Genomic DNA, 840 nt, shown 5'->3' on the forward strand with positions numbered 1-840 from the left:
ATGACAAGAAAATAAATCGTAACGAGACATAACTAAACATGACAAGAAAATAAATCGTAACGAAACATAACTAAACAACATGACGAACCTAGACAACATAATACATGATAAGACACTACGTGACTAAGACAACATAAACAAACATAAATAAACATAAAACATGGCGAGACAGACCTGAAACATGACAATTGGAGAGTCTAAATTGCCTGTGGGTATAAGTGTGTGAGTGAATGGTGTGTGTGCCCTGTGATGGACTGGCGACCTGTCCAGGTGTATTCCTGCCTTTCGCCCAATGTATGCTGGGATAGGCTCCAGTTTGTTTTTATATTATTTAAGTTCTCATGTATGATTTTTGCAGTGGAAGGTATTGAGTTGGAATGCCAGTCAAGAGCCTTTCTGTGTATTTGAGGCCATGTAGCGCCAGGCACCAGTGTTATGACTTACAGTTTTTTACAATCGTTTTCACACTTGTCTCAATACCATGTCCACTTTTTCAAAACACTTAACACATTCACCATATCATTAGACTATGTGAACTAAACTGTGGATATTTTTGCATTGCTTTCATACTAAAGGCATTCAATCACCACTTCTTCCAAAATTCATGAATACCTCTCTCAGTCAGTGTTCACTACCAGCAAATGTTTGTACAAATACAGCAACTTTTGCAGACATTTAGATACTCTGTTCAAAACAGTTAACTTTCAGTTCAAAACCCAATAAAATTCTGAAAAATTCTGAAAAATGAAACTATATGCTTGAAATACATAAGACAGATCATTCTGATTTGAGCAGAAAGTTTATTCAGTTTATTAAATTTGTTTGTTTGCAGCCTTGTTA

The sequence above is a fragment of the Conger conger genome, chromosome 6, assembly GCF_963514075.1.
Source record: "Conger conger chromosome 6, fConCon1.1, whole genome shotgun sequence".
Taxonomy (NCBI): Eukaryota; Metazoa; Chordata; class Actinopteri; order Anguilliformes; family Congridae; genus Conger; species Conger conger.